Raw genomic sequence first — 17,568 nt, forward strand, 5'->3', positions numbered from 1 at the left:
CAAAACGACGTATAACACAAACAACCAAAGAACTAAGAAAGCTGGGAAGACACAAGGAATGTTCCAGGCGCATGAGTGAAATCAGTATTTAAATCGGGTATTATGCTAGTATATAAGTTGTCGATAATGAAACATGCATCTCAGGTGCGCTTTGATTGCAACTGTTCAAAATCCAACATGGCGATCTAACTCAACACGATGAACATACGAGACCTAGCCCCGGGTTAAGCGGAATTAGACACAATCATGAAGCAGAGTGCCAGAGATTCCGGACACCCGCAACATACTCACTTACATGGGAATTATAATCATTGCAAACTTAAGATACTTAGAGTGAAAGCGTTTGATGGAATAATCTTGATACACAATAGTTTTAGGAGTAATAGCTTGTGATCTTCATTGAAATCACCATATAAACACATGGGACATTGACACAGAATGACACAGTCACTGTGACTGTGGAGTAAACCAATCATCAAGTCTTGCGGTTGTAGAACTAACAAATTATCATGACTTACGATTATAGAACTAACCGATCATCATGATTTTCAACTCTGGAGCAAACCAATCATAATGACTCACGGTTATAGGACTAGCCAATCATAATGACTCACGGTTATAGAACTAGCCAGTCATCATGACTTACGGTTATAGAACTACCCAATCATAAAACCGACATAACGACTTACGCGCTCAGAACGTAGCATTCATTATGGTCCTTCAAGTATTGCATGAAGTTTCTCTTTTGTATGAAAACTGTTGCAAGCTGATACAAGTAAAAATCTTAACACTGAAATATTACACATGTTCCTCAACAATAAAATTACGAAATTAAATGATTAATGGATACAACATATATAAAGAGAAACGAAATGCAGGAAACCAAGATGTGATGGAAATGATCTGAAAATCAATATGGCTGATCTGAGGGACCAAATGAGGAAGTTATCAAAACCCGGAGGGCTTAAGTCTGTCATTCCTTGAGTAGCACAGCTTGATAACAGACTGATTAAGAGGCAAGCATGCTCTTCACAAAGCAGCCAGGTATGGCCTGTTATCCGCGGTGCACCTGGACGGCAGACTGGTAACAGATCGATGCTAGTCCCACGTGTCGGTTGCCATCGGCATGACGGGAAGTGTTAACTCGATGTTAACTAGGAACGGATTTCGCCAATATATCATCTAAACCATAAGGTGTTCATTAAAACATACAGAAAGGCCTTCGATATTTGCCCACTCTGCGAGTCCATAAGGACCATGGTAGTATAACGTCAGGTCTGTTGTTTACAGGGATGGTCCTGTATGTACCGTCTGCATGACATTTGCAACATACAACTTAATATTCACTAACATTTTAATATCTATTCTGGGGTCTCTTGAAATGCACATTCGGTAATCATGGATCTAAATAAAAGGACTAGGTGTAAGGCTTCCTGTAAACATTAACAATAGGGTAGGACCTTTTGGACTAACTGATCAAGAAGCGTTGCTCGCCATGTAAGTGGAATAGTATGCACAGAGCTCATATAGACAATGGGTAAGTAAACAAGTTTGGCAGAATACAGACTGCTATGGATTGGATAGGCAATGTACATAATAGAACAGTAAACAATACATGACAGTTACAATAATAAGCAAAGTATCCAATCACAGCTCAGGCCATCACCGGTAAAACAATATCGCAAGTCAAATTCCCAAAACCTGTTTTGTTCATAAAATTACCATCGTTGTCTCATGAAATATATATATAATTTTTTAACGGAACATACTTACTCGGAAGTAGAAGTAATCCACAACATCCATTGATGTGGGAAAGACATAGAATAGGATTTAATCCAGGACGCAATCCATAACACTTTATTTTTTCACATTGAAAGGTCCAAAGGTCAATAGCCTCACATGAAACATGGAAAGGTCCAAAGATCAATATCCTCTCATGAAACACTGAAAGGTCCAAAGGTCAATAGCCACACATGAAACATTGAAAGGTCCAAAGGTCAATATCCTGTCATGAAACATTGAAAGGTAGAAAAGGTCAATATCCTCTCATGAAAGAAAGAAAAAGTGTCAAATATCGCAGGTACACTTTTATTTCAAGTATTCATATAAATACGGTGGTGATATTAAAACTGCACATCTCTTAGCACTGGATTCAGCGAAATTAGATGGACTAAATCTTGAAGAGGGATTGTAGTGTAGAGAATCGAGAAGCGCCACGTGGATACAAGCCTATATATAAATGAGGGATTGTACTGTAGAGTGTCGAAAAGTCCCGTGTGGATACATGTTTATATACTGATGAGGGTTGGTAGTGTACAGTGTCGAAAGTCCCACGTGGATACATGTTTATATATTGATGAGGGATTGTAATGTAGAGTGTCGAAAAGTCCCTCGTGGATACAAGTTTACATATTTATGAGGGATTGAAGAGTAGAGAATCGAGAAGTCCCACGTGGGTACATGTTTATATACTGATGAGGGATTGTGGTGTAGAGTGTTGAAAAGTCCCATCTGGATACATGTTTATATACTGATGAGGGATTGTAGTGTAAAGAATCGAAAAGCACCACGTGGATACATGTTTATACACTGATGAGGGATTGTAGTGTAAAGAATCGAGAAGCACCACATGGATACATGTTTATATACTGATGAGAGATTGTAGTGTAGAGAATCGAGAAGTCCCACGAGGATACATGTCTATATATTAATGATTGATTGCAGTGTAGAGAATTGAGAAGTCCCACGTGGATACATGTCTATATATTGATGAGAGATTGAAGTGTAGAGAATCGAGAAGTCCCACGTGGGTACATGTTTATATACTGATGAGGGATTGTAGTGTAGAGTGTCGAAAAGTCCCACGTGGATACATGTCTATATATTGATGAGAGATTGAAGTGTAGAGAATCGAGAAGTCCCACGTGGGTACATGTTTATATACTGATGAGGGATTGTGGTGTAGAGTGTTGGAAAGTCCCACGTAGATACATGTCTATATATTGATGAGGGATTGTAGTGTAGAGAATCGAGAAGTCCCACGTGGATACATGTTTATATATTGATGAGGGATTGTAGTGTAGAGTGTTGAAAAGTCCCACGTGGATACATGTCTATATATTGATGAGGGATTGTAGTGTAGAGAATCGAGGAGTCCAACGTGGATACATGTTTATAAACTGATGAGGGATAGTAATGTAGAGTGTCGGGAAGTCCCACGTGGATACATGTTGATATATTGATGAGGGATTGTAGTGTAGAGTTTCGAGAAGTCCCACGTGGATACATGTTTATATACTGATGAAGGATTGTAGTGTAGAGTGTCGAGAAGTCCCACGTGGATACATGTCTATATATTGATGAGGGATTGTAGTGTAGAGAATCGAGGAGTCAAGCGTGGATACATGTTTATATACTGATGAGGGATTAAAGTGTAGAGAAACGAGATGTCCCACGTGGATACATGTTTATGTACTGATGAGGGATTGTAGTGTAGAGTGTCGAAAAGTACCACGTGGATACATATTTATATATTGATGAGGGATTGTAGTGTAGAGTGTCAAAAACTCCCACGTGGATACATGTCTATACATTGCTGAGGGATTGTAATGTAGAGAATCGAGAAGCACCACATGGATACATGTTTATATACTGATGAGAGATTGTAGTGTAGAGAATCGAGAAGTCCCACGAGGATACATGTCTATATATTAATGATTGATTGCAGTGTAGAGAATTGAGAAGTCCCACGTGGATACATGTTTATATACTGATGAGGGATTGTGGTGTAGAGTGTCGAAAAGTCCCACGTAGATACATGTCTATATATTGATGAGGGATTGTAGTGTAGAGAATCGACGAGTCCAACATGGACACATGTTTATATATTGATAAGGGATTAAAGTGCATAGAAACGAGATGTCCCACGTGGATACATGTATATATATTGATGAGGGATTGTAGTGTAGAGAATCGAGAAGTCCCACGTGGATACATGTTTATATACTGATGAGGGATTGTAGTGTAAAGAATCGAAAAGCCCACCTGGGTAGATGTTTATATACTGATTAAAGATTGTAGTGTAGAGAATCGAGATGTCCCACGTGGATACTTGTTTATATACTGATGAGGGATTGTAATGTAGAGAATCGAGAAGCACCACATGGATACATGTTTATATACTGATGAGAGATTGTAGTGTAGAGAATCGAGAAGTCCCACGAGGATACATGTCTATATATTAATGATTGATTGCAGTGTAGAGAATTGAGAAGTCCCACGTGGATACATGTTTATATACTGATGAGGGATTGTAGTGTAGAGAATCGAGAAGTCCCACGTGGATACATGTTTATATACTGATGAGGGATTGTAGTGTAAAGAATCGAAAAGCCCACCTGGGTAGATGTTTGTATACTGATTAAAGATTGTAGTGTAGAGAATCGAGATGCACCACGTGGATACATGTTTATATACTGATGAGGGATTGTGGTGTAGAGAATCGAGAAGTCCCACGTGGATACATGTTTATATACTGATGAGGGATTGTAGTGTACAGTGTCGAAAAGTTCCACGTGGATACATGTCTATATATTGATGAGGGATTGTAGTGTAGAGAATCGAGAAGTCTCACGTGGGCACATGTTTATACATTGATGACGGATTGTATAGTAGAGAATCAAGAAGCACCAGATGGATACATGTCTATATATTGATGAGGGATTGTAGTGTAGAGGATCGAGGAGTCAAGCGTGGATACATGTTTATATACTGATGAGGGATTGTGGTGTAGAGTTTCGAGAAGTCCCACGTGGATACATGTTTATATACTGATGAAGGATTGTAGTGTAGAGTGTCGAGAAGTCCCACGTGGATACATGTCTATATATTGATGAGGGATTGTAGTGTAGAGGATCGAGGAGTCAAGCGTGGATACATGTTTATATACTGATGAGGGATTGTAGTGTAGAGTGTCGAGAAGTCCCACGTGGATACATGTTTATATACTGATGAAGGATTGTAGTGTAGAGTGTCGAGAAGTCCCACGTGGATACATGTTTATATACTGATGAGGGATTGTAGTGTAGAGGATCGAGGAGTCAAGCGTGGATACATGTTTATATACTGATGAGGGATTGTAGTGTAGAGAATTGAGGAGTCCAACATGGATACATGTTTATATATTGATGAGGGATTAAAGTGTAGAGAAACGAGATGTCCCACGTGGATACATGTTTATGTACTGATGAGGGATTTTGGTGTAGAGTGTCGAAAAGTTCCACGTGGATACATGTTTATATATTGATGAGGGATTGTAGTGTAGAGTGTCAAAAACTCCCACGTGGATACATGTCTATATATTGATGAGGGATTGTAGTGTAGAGAAAGCAGATGTCCCACGTGGACACATGTTTACACATTGCTGAGGGATTGTAATGTAGAGAATCGAGAAGCACCACATGGATACATGTTTATATACTGATGAGAGATTGTAGTGTAGAGAATCGAGAAGTCCCACGAGGATACATGTCTATATATTAATGATTGATTGCAGTGTAGAGAATTGAGAAGTCCCACGTGGATACATGTTTATATACTGATTAAAGATTGTAGTGTAGAGAATCGAGATGTCCCACGTGGATACTTGTTTATATACTGATGAGGGATTGTAATGTAGAGAATCGAGAAGCACCACATGGATACATGTTTATATACTGATGAGAGATTGTAGTGTAGAGAATCGAGAAGTCCCACGAGGATACATGTCTATATATTAATGATTGATTGCAGTGTAGAGAATCGAGAAGTCCCACGTAGATACATGTTTATATACTAATGCGGGATTGTGGTGTAGAGTGTCAAAAAGTCCCACGTGGATACATGTTTATATATTGATGAGGGATTGTAGTGTAGAGTGTCGAAAAGTCCCACGTGGATACATGTCCATATATTAATGAGGGATTGTAGTGTAGAGAAGCCCCATGTTGATATATGTTTATTCATTGATGAGGGATTGTACTGTAGAGAATCGAGAAGTCCTACGTGGATACTTATATAAATATTGATGAGGGACTGTAGTGTAGAGGATCGAGAAGCACCACGTGGATACGCGTCTATACATTAATGATTGATTGCAGTGTAGAGAATCGAGAAGCACCACATGGATACATGTTTATATATTGATGACTGATTGTAGTGTAGAGAATCGAGAAGTCCCACGGGGAAAGATGTTTATATACTGATGAGGGATTGTAGTGTAGAGAATCGAGAAGTCCCACGTGGATACATGTTTATATATTAATAAGGATGATAGTGTAGAGAATCGAGAAGCACCACGTGAATACATGTCTGTATATTGACGAGGGATTGTAGTGTAGAAAATCGAGAAGTCAAGCGTGGATACATGTTTATACACGGATGAGGGATTGTAGTGCAGACAGTCGACAAGTCCCACGTGGATACATGTCTGTGTATTGATGAGGGATTGTAGTATAGAGAATCAAGAAGTCCCCATGGGAATACATGAATATACAGGGTTTACCAGAAGTCGCGCACAATCCTGATTTTTATTTTTTTTTTGTCTGTGTTTCAAATTGAATACTGATTTTAAATTTGTTTCTTTCTTTCAGAGTTAATCATGGCCAATAAACTAACAGTACAAGACAGAATTGAATTGGTTTTTATGTTTTCAAGAGATGGGACAACAGACCGCTCTGGATGGTGCGCGACTTTTGGGACACCCTGTATATTGATGAAGAATTGTAGTGTAGAGAGTCAAGAAGCACCACGTGGATACATGTTTATATATTGTATTGAACCATTCAAATCTAATTGCTCACACAATCCACGTGCATTTACATCGGAGTTTTGTGGGTAAAATCAACAATATCTTATCTAAAACGCCTTACACAGATATACTAGTATATCTTTCTCAACATTTTTCTAAATGCCGACGGGGTTTTCATCTTGTAGCTTACTGATGGTATATATTACCATTGAGTTTACTAGGTTTGGCCAGACAATGAAAACAGATGTAACTTTTAGCGTTTAACTCAATCAATGACTTAGTGTTCCACTGCTGCATCCGATGTCTAAGATGCACATAATCAGGTACCACGGTTGATCAGATACGTGTTGAGCATTATATACATGTATTATGAATATAACAAGTTATCAATGGGCTACAAAAAGAACCACCAGTAAATATGCACGTGTCAAAAAGCTAAAAACAAATGGATTCATGTGAGTGAAAAGCATCTATCTTAATCCACATAAGAACGTTTTTGTAATTTTAAGTAAACACATTTACGACTCATATTGTTTTTAAATTTTGAGCAGTTTTCCATTTTACTTCCCTTTTTGCAATGCTTCAATACATTCGATGAAAAAGTTATAGCATAACCATTTCAAGACAAATTTCACAAATATAATATACAAGAAACAAGATACAGCAAGAGAATCAACTCGTGGATGTGTAGGTTTCCAACAACATTTCATGTGTACCACTCGTGCACAGCAATTTTTGGAGAGTAACTGACCCATCCCATATGCTGAGTGCCAAGAACACAGCTAGATTGTCGGTTTTAAGCACAAAAGTATGACTGTTCTGTATGGCGATACTATTCGGTATTGAACCTGTGCTTCGCTCATACAAGGCTCGGCTGCAGGGTGTGGCTGTGGCAGACATATAGATGTGTGAAGGGCAGATACAATAACAATGTAAATATTTCGTATCGAGTAGGCTACACCTGTACGTCGTTCCTTGTGAGGAATCACAGCGCACTCCACCATCTTACCGATTAATAGCAGTGGTAATAACCGTTATTCTGCCCATTAAAGCTCGATAAGTGCCCGTCCATCTTCTGGTCAAGTCGTGCTGGTCATTTCTAAAGGCACTCTCTGAAACGGGAATGTATTATTTCCAGCAGGATAAACAATTTTCGCCTCCTGTCGCCATCTTAAATCTCTTTATTCTTAATAACCGCGGGACTTGCCTTTTAATGGCAGAGGTTGCGTGCCAGTGACCCACAGGCACGAACTCTCCGTCCATTAAGATTATATAACTCCAACGGTCACCCTGAGGGGAGAACGCTACAGTGGCCAGGACATCGGTCTGGCCTGCGCCACACCTGGTGGTGTAGAGTCATGACGGCCAACTGTTGATCTTTCGATATACAGCTTCTTTTCAAATGCCAAGGACGACATCGATCAACTCGGACGTGGGATGGGCAGTTTTTGAACTACACAATGACTTTTATACATGTGACGCTCGTGTAAGTTAAACCCATGTATACACTTGCACGTGACGTTCGATTTAGCACCTACACATATCTGGTGATGTAACGAGAGCAATGCTATAATGGGGCAAATTCTACGTTCCTACAGTTACTTGAAAACAAATGTATAAAAGTGCTTTCCGTGCCTTACGACTGCAAAGTTAGAGTATTCACAAACCGTTGATTAATCTAGCAATACTGAAATGAGCCAAGGAAAAGTTCAACTGCAGGAACTATATTTGAAAATTAGCAATGTAATAATTTGCTAACAGAAACGAATAAGCTACGCCACATCCTATCATCCTGTCCTGCTAGTGAAATCACAATAACATGTAATATATATAGACGAATTGATAACTCCAAGTAAAGACAGACTCTCTGATTCCTCCAGAATTAATGGAAATGGTTTATCGTATCTTCTCATAAATGCTGAGCGATTTTAAGGGGTACGAAACTGAACATATTTGGAGGAGGCCAACTTAACATTCAATCGGAAATTATTTATTTATCGATAATATATATCGATATCGGTAATTTATGTATCGATATCGTTAAATGATTTATCGATATCGATAGATTAATTCGATGCATTGGCAGCGACTCATCGATATAATTAATTAATTTATAGACATCGATAAATGATTTATTGACATTAATAAATTATATGTCTATAGAGAGATAAATAGTGTTTCCTGTTGATTTCAATGTAAATGACTTCTCCCTCTATGTTGCTACGAAAGAGAGGCTGAGAAAAGAAATGCCTGTATTTACAATAGCCGACGTACAGCAGGGTTAGCCATCGAGGAAATAAACAAGCAGAATCATGGCCGTCTGAACTAGGTCGGTGATTTAATACAGCAGACTGTACAGTGCCTATGACGGAGACACGGCGGAATTATCTATATCGGTAAATAGTGGTATTTGTTTAGTTAATTCGTTGATCGATATCGCTAATTAAATTATTGATATCGCTCATTCATTTATTGATATCGCTAGTTCAGTTATCGATATCAATAAATACCACCATTTGTCGATGTCGGTAAATGATTTATTGATATCGATAATTCTTTATTAAATTTTAATTTGGCCCCTCATATGAACTTGCATATGAAATTAAAATTTTGTGTTGTCACACTGGCGCAACGTGGCCATCATGCTAAACGAAATTTAAACTTAAAATATCACCTTCTGGTTAAAATATGCCCATGCGCAGAGTACACCTGCAAACTCCATGCGGGGCAATCCAAGGAGTTTGTCCTTCAAAAAACAAATTTGTTTAACATAAAATTATCGTGCTGTGGCGTCGTGAACTCTTTGATTTTACTCACAGGTAGATAACAGGGTTTTAGTCTGAGAGTGTTTTGTGGTAGACGACCTATAGCCAGTATAATGAAAGCGATGTTGTATTCTTGTCACTATGCATGCAGCCATATGGTGTGAAGGACAGACATCATTACAGTAAAAAACTCAAATGTGTAAACATTTTTGTTGTCGAGTACGTTACACACATCGGTCCTTGTTTGGGATTACCGGGTAATACAACTGTAGAAACATCCTATATTCTGCCATAGAGAGAGAAGTGCTTGTCCATCTTCCAGTATCATTCCCAAAGGCTCTCTCTAACCGGGAAATGTATTATTTAAAGTAAGTTAAACCAATGACGCCTCGTGTTGCGATCTTTAACCTATTGGCCCTTGGCCACAAAATTTACTCTTGTGAGATTCTTGACGGCTGTGCCAGTGAAGAACGGGTATGGGCTCGTCATCCATTTAAGATTTTAAAAAAAGTGTCTGTCTCATACACAGTTCTGCTATGAAAGTGAGGGTAGACTACATAGCTCCTGTGGGACAGCGGTCTGATCGGACATTCCACTGTTGATTTGTGCACATGCATATAGATTTTCTTTTCAAATGCCAAGGACGATACCAGTTAACTCGAGCGTGGGACAGGCAATGATGGAATACAATGTCCTTAGCGTGAGGCTTTTGTGGAAGTCAAGATTATACATGAAACCTTTCACGTGACTTTATAAATTAACCGCGATATGTTCAATAGTTGTTGACTTAATTTTTGTGATTTAGATAGTTTTTGTGAGAGCGATGGCGAGTGACACCATCACCTTCTACAACCATGTACATGTATACATGTCTGTGATAAGTGTTTAGCTCTGGACGACATAATCCCGGACGGATACAAACAGAATCGGCATGACACACACTGTATTTGCGTTTTTAGTTTAAAATGAAATGACAAATTTTTAACACCCATTCTTCATCATAAATGTAAATTTCTACGTTAAATACGTCTTTAAGATCTGTGTGACTTACAATTACAGACTGTATAATCTATACAGGCTTTCTTTTAGACACCGAGAAGAAACAATTGTGTCTTGTGTAATTCAGTTGACAACAGCTGGAAGTTCCGGTGGTTATCACCAATATATATGGAATGTATATTTGCTTTCTCCACACGAAAGGCTCTTGGCTCAACAGTACGACATGTGTCCGGAGCATGCAGATGCGAAACAACGCTACGCCACGCCTGCACAGTACAACGCTCATGATTATCTCTGTCAATACACCTGCACTCATTTCACATTCGAACGAGAGTCACGTCCGCGCGAGATCAGTGAGAGCTCCTCGGAAAACGTTGTTACGTGACAGACAATGACCGTGGGTTGCTGAGAATACGCACTGTACCACTATGCTAACATATTGACCAATTATTTTATCCTTAGGCTAATAAGATGTTATTTCCAAACGTCTGTTGGGATTGAGTTTTATTCATAGCGAGAGACTGTGCTAATAACAGACGGTTTAGTTCAGAAAGAAATGAAATAACATAGTTGAAAGGTTAAGACAGGTTATCTGGATGTCCATCGAGGCATATAGTTCTCTGTACAAATCACTCATCAGGTTTAATAAATATATATAGCCAAACTTGACAAAGAAGATTTCATACAAACGTGAAATGCATGCAGTGCACCTACATCTTGTGTTTATGTCAGCAACATTATTCTATTTTGCACAACTGTCGAGGATTTCTCCTGTAGCGCCATGTGGTCCATGATTGTGGTAGGTGAACTGATACCTGTGAGCATAGAGAGGCTGCTGCCAGATCAAGGTTTTCATCATGTTCAGGTAATTGTATTTTTTTTATTATTTAACTATGTGTATAAATGTATATGAAAATAACAAGAAGGAGTGAGACGTGCATATAACCGAATGTTTAGATGATTTTATACCTTTTTAATACTCATGCAGGACACACAATAAGTGTTGGTTATATTCTAGCCTTGAAAAGATTTCCCGACTACATTATTGTTGTATTTGTAGCATCGCCAAATCTCAACTCAAGACGAAGTGCTCGTTAAGATCGACCATGTTGGTTTACACGAAGTTCATTGCGGATCAGATGCATGTCTTCCATGTCCTCTATGCACCATGCACTATTACACTATGCTCTATAAAAGTTCGTCTGTTACTTGCCATTGGCCAATGGTTTACTCTGGACACCCTCGGATACCTGACCCCATTACACTTTCTGTTATATGCATTAGTAAAACAAGTTTTAGTATGGTGTTAAAGGTAAAGAACACACTAATGTGAAGTTTATGTCAGATGAAAAACCATTAAACATTGTCCACAAAAGTAGTTGGATTTATTTTTTACATTTTTTTCTACCGAGTAAAATATATTTAAAATATTTCGATTCTATAGTAGCCATTTCTGACCATACTGGGACCAATGACGTCACATAAAGTTTTTGCCACTTAACACACATAAACCGCGAGATTTCATAATTCTAAATGCATATACATAGATCTATGAATTTTTTCAAGCAAAAAGTATGGATGTGACGTCACTAATACCGCCTGGGTCACTACAGACCACCAGAAAATCCGATTTTTTAAAACAATTTTATTTGGTTGGAAAAATTCTAAAAACATAAATTAAACTATTTTCCTGGACAGTGTTTAATGATTTTTCATCTATACTTCATTTTAGTGTTTCCTTGCCTTGAAAGAAGTCTTTCTCAGGACTCATTCATGTAACTCTATTTTCAAATCGGTGCACAGATTTTTACATTATTTATAAATTAATTGATTTTTTGGCATCACAGTTGACCTGTCAAAATCTGTTGGCTATCTTCTCCTCTAGTGGTTGAGTGATTAGCGTGACAGCGCGGCGCAATGACGCTGGATACTCTCACCAATGCGTTCGCTGTGAGTTCAAATCCAGCTCATGCTGGTTTCCTGTCCGTCGTACGCGGAAAGGTCTGTCAGGAACCTGCCTGCGAATGGTGGTGTGTTTCCTCTGAGGCTTTCCCTGTTTCCTCCCACCATAATCGCTGGCAGTCGTCGTTTGGCCTAAGTGAAATAGTCTTGAGTAAAATATGTACATTTTGCTAACGAGTTTTCAAGGCTCCTTAGTTTCTTGACGGTTGTTTTACTTTGGCTCCAAACTTTATTGTCTTGAGTCATATCCTTGACAAGTTATCGTCAATACAATGACAGACTTACAGCAAAGAGAGTAACACCAAACTGAAGTGACGACAGTGTGATAATTGTTTAAATGGTCACACGTAACCGATGAAGAACGGATTCATGTACTGGATGTTTCAATAATTAATTCATGGAATTAGTCGTTTGTGTATCTGAGTGCTTGAACTAATGGAATGGCTGAATGGTTGAATGTCATGATGCTTCATGCATGCGCTGTCCAAGACAAATGCTATGTAATGGTTTAAACCGAGGGCGAATACAACATTGTTACGTTCATGCAGGGTTAAAGCGATCCCGTCATTATGCTACGGTAATGTATGTATTAGTGTGTAACCACCGCAGGTCTATGTTCTGGTAGGGGATTTCATCGCGCCACGTGCGACTTTCGTTTCCTGGCTATTACCCATCAGGAGATAAACATGGACCAAAGATATAAACACACTGGCGGCTTTGTCCTTCATGTAAATGTGTGTCTGAAGCAGACCAATAGCCCCTTTAATTGGTCTAATTAATATCAGGCCTTAATCCTCAACAATGCCATGCATTTGTTATTCACTTTCGATTTATTTCTGTAGTGCGTGAGCAAGCAAGACTTGTGAAGTAATGGCGGTGGTGATCGGCGATTAAATCTCTCCCAGAGCTCGATCACATGTTTCCCAATCTGCCCCCAAACCACGGTGAAATGGTCCTTAGGTCAATATTCCAGTGACTTCATGCCGGAAGGGCAGCAAGGGACTAAAGTCATAAATACAGCCTCGGTAATTACAGGCATGTCCGAGCAAATAGCCCTTAATGGAATAACCAATTAGCAGTGATTATGAGTCCCCTGCTAACCCGAATCAAGGCTACTCAGAAAACAATAGAGACAAAAATCATATAAACATCTTAAAGACGCGGTCAGGTTTAACCGTTCCCCTGACCGTTAGACAGCCATTCCGGAGATCGGGGCGGTGACGAAATGAGATCTGACCGCCGATAGTCTGGCAAACGCCCCTTACCAGTCCAGAGGGAATTAGTCCGTTAGTTTTTATCCGTTACTGCTCGATTTGTTACCCTGGCCGCCATATTGTCCGCGTAAAACCAGTTTCTGTTAAAAAGCACCCATAAAGTGGCAGAGAGGCGTGACTTCATTTGTCACAGAAAACCGCCTGGTGATTCAGCCCAAGATTCGTCTAAGACGACCATTTCAAAGAGCAGACGACAGGAGCAATTAGCGATTGATGCGTCTTGACTGGAGCTTTCCGATCAAAGTCAGTGACAGGGAATCAAACTAACCAAACTGTCTCATCTGATTGTCTTATGTGAACAGCTAAAGACTGTCGATTTGTCAAAGATTGGTCGCCTACACAAACCGTCATAATTTTGAGGGTCCAGTCGAGCTGGCTAAGACCAGCGCATATTAAATCTGCTAATCGTGTTACAGGTTTGGAATCATACCAAGATTTGTTAGGGCACGAGCGTCCCAGATCCTTTGTTCCCTGACGGCACAGCATCCGAGAGCCTTCCCGACCCCATTACACTGTCATGGCGCTTTCGGGAAGCTCAAAGTTTCTATTGTTTTCGTCTCTTTGCCTTTTTCGTGCTATCAGGAATTATTCCCGTTGCCTGGTGTCCAAGCCAGTCGTGCTCCCTGTTAAGATATCCGCGCTTTGCTAGCGTCGCTGAGAAGCCCTTTGTTAATCATGAGTCATGAGTTGATTTGTCGGACGCAAAAAAGGAAATTAATACGGCTGTTTATTTCATCGCTTCCGCTTTTTCGTCCTTCAAAATCTTGAAAGCAGAAGGTGTCTGAACGTGTCCTCGAGGCAAGCTCCTCTGAGTTTTAGATCACTAAGATGAATAAAAATTAGGTGATCCGACTTGATCGAAATCACTAAGAACAATGAGCTCTGTTCAATTTGTTGAAAAACACATTGACACGGAGTGGAAAGTCGACTGAGCCTAACTCAGAACGAGCCAATGCTCTGCAGGGATAATTTCATTGGCATTATTTCAGCTCAAGTGGATGCCAGCACAGGGTATTAACCCGACATAGATTACCTTTGTGTCCCAAAAAAACAATGAAATCGTTTTTGATTTAGTCAAACTCTTTGATATATTATAACGGTCTTCCAAGGTTTAGAGATTGTTGACAGGAGTTCTTAAAGACTATTACGATACAACTCTGACATCATTATGAACACGCTAGCCTGCTGTTTTATTTATTTATTAATTTAATAAATTATAAATTTATTTATTTATTTATTTATTTATTTGGGGTATAGCGTCGTACGGACATTGCACTTATACAAGTCGACGAGGTTTATGAGTGGAGGAAAGTGCACGGAGAAAACAATTGTCCAGCCAAGGACCAACGTGCGTGCAAGGGCTGGTGTACAAGTCCGTCTTAAGCTTGACTTGTGTTTAACACTGTACTCAAGATTTTCACTCGTGTATGGCATGGGCTAGGTCAGGTTTATGGGTGGGGCAAACCGGGAGTGACCGAGTAAAGCACCAACCATCGCCAAGATTCAAAGCCGCGAGAGCTGGATTCGAGCCTGCACCGCATTCGCAAGGCAAGGATCGGCTATCGGGAGTATAACGCATTAGTCGAGTATAAGCAATAATGATCGCATGGCTAACCTGAAATAATTGTATCGTACATCCAATCCACTCTCATCATTAGCCACGTACAAGTATGACTGATGTTTTGATGTATACCATAACCCTTTTTATACATATAACGTGTATATGCATTCATCGTGTGTTTGTTTTTCGGGTGTCGAACTCCAAAGGATGCCGATTCACCAAAGAGAATTTGGATTTTTCTATACACTTTAAAATGTCATAATAAGTCTTGGCGTATGTGTTTAGTTAACTTACTTGTTCACAAATTGACCGGCATATTGCATTTGAGGTTTCGGCAACTTCAGCATAACCAACGGAAAAATATGCGTTTATGATAAATCAAACTTCAAAGTTTGGATTTTCAAAGTTTCAAAGATCTGTTGAATCAGATCCAGGTCTCGTCTTGAAAAAGCAATGAAGCGATCCACTTTTCCATTCCCCTAACTATGAAACATTACACCAAATCTTTATTCCATCTCATGTTCATGGAAGATGGGCTGTTTCCCATAAATAATAATTTGGTTTTGATGGCATCCCTTTGGACAATCCAAGCAGGCGCTGAGATGGCCATTAAAGTTTGAATAGTTCCCCGATGGATCATCTGGTCGCCTTTGGGCGACGGAAAAAAATGCTTCGGAATTTATAACGCTTTCAAGGAAACTAATATTTGAAGGACACCTTCACAATTGGAGGTTATGAAAGCCAGTGTTAAAACAAAATCCCTCAATTAGGTTCGGCCGATGTTATTATTTCCCACAATTACGTGTATTCCGAAGTGATCTCCCTTGATTTTATGACAACAGTGAGCGACAGGAGGCGATCATAAATGACAAAGACAAGACACGGCTGAGTTTTCATTACCTCGCCTTACAGACGGCATCGGATGTATTATTGAGATTGCAAAGCCATCTTTGCAGTGGTCAAACATTGCTGTAATTACTCAGTTTTACACTTCATTTTGTATGAGACTTACTAAGTTCATATGCTACCGATATTCTAAAACGCCCATGTAATAAAGGAAATCCAGTTCATTTTAGCTTTAAGGAAAATATAGCAGTTTACACAGACAGCAAAAATAGGACAGTATAAAATGTAATAAATAGATAAATCACCAATATCTGAAAATGATTTTAATCATTAAAATAATTCCCAAGTTCTTATATTGCCTCGACATTGGCCTTATGTCTCAACTTTCACCTGTAGATATCAGTTGGGCTCTGGTCGGATCATTGGCCTGTTCCCTTTGACGTCCTTGGCCTATGAGGTCATGGGTTCGAATCCAAATTTGGCTATTTAGGATGAGGTTTTATGTCAGGATAATTGTCAGATATAACAGACTGTAAGAATTTGTTGGGTAATACGTTCTCTATATAGGCCAGTAGAGATTTAAATGACAAAATCTTTGAGGACTGCCTAAATCAGCAATTAATAAAATAAGTCACTAAATAAATCAGGGAATATATAGGCCTATATTCAATGAACACTTTTGAATTTTCGGGTTTCAAACAGGTCAGATGAGTGCTAAAGCACAGGTGTACCTGTGGATCATCAAGTTTTAACCAGAACAGATTGGAATTTGCAGCATTGTTACGTCAGGAATTCTGTCTTGTATCTTGCAATTGAGGCCTAGAGAATTTCTCTTTTATAGTATTTTGTGCAGGAATTAGTGGAATATGTGTATATTCTTTGGGGCTCAGTTTGTGTCTGATGCTGAGAAGACACGTCATATTATCCATATTAAGCTGTGATTAATCTGTCCTGGCCATAACCAGCCATGCTCAACACAATATCCACTAAATCCAGGTTTTTTTTATGGCACCATTGAATAGCAGGTAATGACGATTGTAATGGACAGGTAATGACGATTGTATAGACAGGTAATGACGACTGTAAAGAACAGGTAATGACGATTGTATAGGACAGGTAATGACGATTGTAAAGAACAGGTAATGACGATTGTAGAGGACAGGTAATGACGATTGTAGAGGACAGGTAATGACGATTGTAATGGGCAGGTAATGACGATTGTATAGGACAGGTAATGACGATTGTAAAGAACAGGTAATGACGATTGTAGAGGACAGGTAATGGACGATTGTAGAGGACAGGTAATGGCGGTGCATGTATTAAGAGTAAGGCTGCAGGGGTATGGCAATGGCGTCATGCTCCTTATCGACGAGA

Source organism: Liolophura sinensis, chromosome 6, assembly GCF_032854445.1.
Source record: "Liolophura sinensis isolate JHLJ2023 chromosome 6, CUHK_Ljap_v2, whole genome shotgun sequence".
Classification (NCBI taxonomy): Eukaryota; Metazoa; Mollusca; class Polyplacophora; order Chitonida; family Chitonidae; genus Liolophura; species Liolophura sinensis.